The 3,108-nt window shown below is 46.9% G+C and overlaps 1 long non-coding RNA gene across 1 annotated transcript; it reads left to right on the forward strand.

Annotated features, from left to right (window-relative positions):
* The first annotated feature begins 620 nt into the window (after nt 1–620).
* LOC121842080 lies at nt 621–2,873 on the forward strand. Its single transcript, XR_006080917.1, has 4 exons — nt 621–825; nt 944–1,070; nt 1,674–1,825; nt 2,729–2,873. It is a non-coding gene; the product is annotated as an uncharacterized LOC121842080 (long non-coding RNA).
* The last annotated feature ends 235 nt before the right edge of the window (nt 2,874–3,108 follow it).

A 3,108-nucleotide genomic window follows, 5' to 3' on the forward strand; every position in this document is an offset into this window, starting at 1 on the left:
AGGGGTGGGGAGAGAGAGAGAGACAGGGAGGGGGTGGGGAAAGAGAGGGAGGGGTGGGGAAAAGAGGAGGGGGGTGGGGAGAGAGAAAGAGGGAGGGGTGGGGAAAGAGAAAGGGTGGGGAGAGAGAGAGGGGAGGGTTGGGGAAAGAGAAAAGAGAGAGAGGGAGGGTTGGGGAAAGAGAGGAGAGGGAGGGGTGGGAAAAGGGAGAGGGAGGGAAAGGAGAAGGGCTTAAAAGAATAAGAAAGATTAATAGAGAAAGAGTGGTAGACCGAGAAGATGGGAAGAAGCCCAGAGGTGCCTGTAGAGCCCAGGTCACATGACAGGGATGGGACAGAGTGAAGACTTACTGCAGGATGTGTAATGAACACTGCAGCATTACATCAGCCCTCTGAGGTTATGCTGGGAAACCCCTTTATACCTCAACACCAACCAAACAATAATGACTGCATTCTCCATTGGCCTAGTTGTATTTAGATGTAGTGTTATATACAGTGGCGATAAGACATGTTTTTTTTTTTCTAAAATACAGTAACCTTCCTCATAACTCGTGTATCAGTTAGACTCTAGTGGTTGATCCCATCAATGCTCTTGTACTGTAAAACATGTTGATTGTTTAAACGACAGTGTAGCTAAAGTGTGACAGGTCTGTATTGTTGTTCTATTGATTGTTGGTGCTCTGTCTTGACCCTCAATAGGGAACATCTACTGGACTGACCAGGGCTTCGATGTGATTGAGGTGGCCAGACTGAATGGCTCCTTCCGCTACGTAGTCATCTCCCAGGGCCTGGACAAGCCCCGTGCCATCACTGTCCACCCAGAGAAAGGGTGAGGACAGTGGAGGGAGGGGTAACCCTAAATTAAGAGGGAAAGGGCAAAGTGACTTCTCTCTTACTCTGTGTGTGCGTGCGTGTGTGCGTGCGTGTGTGCGTGCGTGTGTTTACAGGTATTTGTTCTGGACAGAGTGGGGTCAGTACCCACGGATCGAGAGGTCTCGCCTGGACGGGTCTCAGAGAGCTGTTCTGGTCAACGTCAGCATCAGCTGGCCTAATGGCATCTCCATAGACTACCAGGTACAGTATAACACACAAACTCTCTTACACACAGACAGACACTGAGTATGCCAAACATTAAAGCACCTTCCTAATATTGAGTTGCACGCCCCTTTTGCCCTCAACAGTCTCAATTTGTCAGGACATGGACTATACAAGGTGTTGAAAGCGTTCCACAGGGATGCTGGCCCATGTTGACTCCATTGCTTCCCACAGTTGTGTCAAGTTAGCTGGATGTGCTTTGGTTGGTGGACCATTCTTGATACACACAGGAAACTGTTGAGTGTGAAAAACCCAGCAGCGTTGCAGTTCCTGATACACACAAACCGGTGTGCCTGGCACCTGCTACCATACCCTGTTCAAAGGCACTTAAATCTGTTGTCTTGCCCATTCACCATTTGAATGGCACACAAACACAATCCATGTCTCAATTGTTTCAATGCTTAAAAATCATTTTATAACCTGTCTCCTCCTCTTCATCTACACTGATTGAAGTGGATTTAACAATTGACATCGATAAGGGATTGTAGTTTTTACCTGGTCAATCTGTCATGGAAAGAACAGGTGTTCTTAATGTTTTGTATACACACACTGAACTCACTGTCTTGCAATGTGTGTGTGCAGGAGGGTTTTCTGTACTGGTGTGATGCTCGTACAGACAATATAGAGCGTATCAACCTGGAGACCGGAGAGAACAGACAGGTGGTGCTGGCAAACAACAACATGGACATGTTCTCTGTCTCCGTGTTTGAAAGCTTCATCTACTGGAGTGACAGGTCCGTGTCCATCAGTCTGTCTGTTGCTTTTTCTACATATATCTTTATCTCTCTCCCTCCAATGTTATCTATCACTTTTCTCTCTCTGTGTCTCTCTCTCTGTCTCTCTCTGTGTGTCTCTCTCTCTGTCTCTCTTTCTGTGTCTCTCTTTCTGTGTCTCTCTCTTTCTGTGTCTCTCTTCTCAATGGCAAGGGCTGTGCTCACTGAGCCTGTACTTTGTCAAGGTTTTTCTAAGGTTTTGATCAGTAACCATGGTCAAATATTTAGCCACTGTGTACTGTCGATTTAGGGCCCGATAACACTGCATTTTGCTTTGTGCTTGTGTTTGTGTTTCCCAATAAGCAATATAGTTTTGTTTTGATGGTGTTGTAATTTGTTTTATCCTGATTGATTGGATGTTCTGGTCCCGAGGCTTCAGTGCGTTAGTAGAACAGGTTTGTGAACTCAGCCCCAGGACCAGCTGAATGAGGGGACTCTTTTCTTTGCTCAGCTCTTGGCAGGACCAGGCCCTGTCTCCTCTGTCCTGTCTGTCTGTCCTGTCTGTCTGTCCTGTCTGTCTGTCCTGTCTGTCCTGTCTGTCCTGTCTGTCCTGTCTGTCCTGTCTGTCCTGTCTGTCTGTCTGTCTGTCTGTCTGTCTGTCTGTCTGTCTGTCTGTCTGTCTGTCTGTCTGTCTGTCTGTCTCATTCACTCCTCCACTTATTCATTGTATCTATAATTAATTCACATCCTCTCTGTCATGTCACCTTCCTTCTCAGCTGCTTTCTCCATCCCTCCCTCCTCACTCATCTGCCACCTTCCTTCTCAGCTGTTGTCTCTCACTCATTATTTTACTTAGTCTGTCTCTCTTCCGGATGTCATGTCTCTCTCGCTCTCTTTCCCCCTCCCCTCTCTGGCCTGTCTTAGGACTCATGCCAATGGCTCCATAAAGCGAGGCAACAAAGACAACGCTACGGACTCTATGCCCCTGCGCACTGGCATCGGAGTACAGCTCAAAGACATCAAAGTGTTCAGCAGGGCCAGGCAGCAAGGTGGGCAGGAGCCTTGTACTGTGGATTTGTTATTTTAGAGTCTACTCAAACATGTGGCAATAATGCTGTACAGTTTGGCCAGTAACCGAAAGGTCGCTGGTTCGAATACCCAAGGCAACAAGGTGAAAAATCTGTCTGTGCCCTTGAGCAAGGCACTTAACCTCATTGCTACTATGGCAGACCCTGTAAAACAACACATTGCTCCTATCGGTGTGTGACAATAATAATTTAAAAAATGATAATACACTTATTTGA

Source organism: Oncorhynchus tshawytscha, unplaced genomic scaffold (assembly GCF_018296145.1).
Source record: "Oncorhynchus tshawytscha isolate Ot180627B unplaced genomic scaffold, Otsh_v2.0 Un_contig_17146_pilon_pilon, whole genome shotgun sequence".
In the NCBI taxonomy this organism is placed as follows: domain Eukaryota; kingdom Metazoa; phylum Chordata; class Actinopteri; order Salmoniformes; family Salmonidae; genus Oncorhynchus; species Oncorhynchus tshawytscha.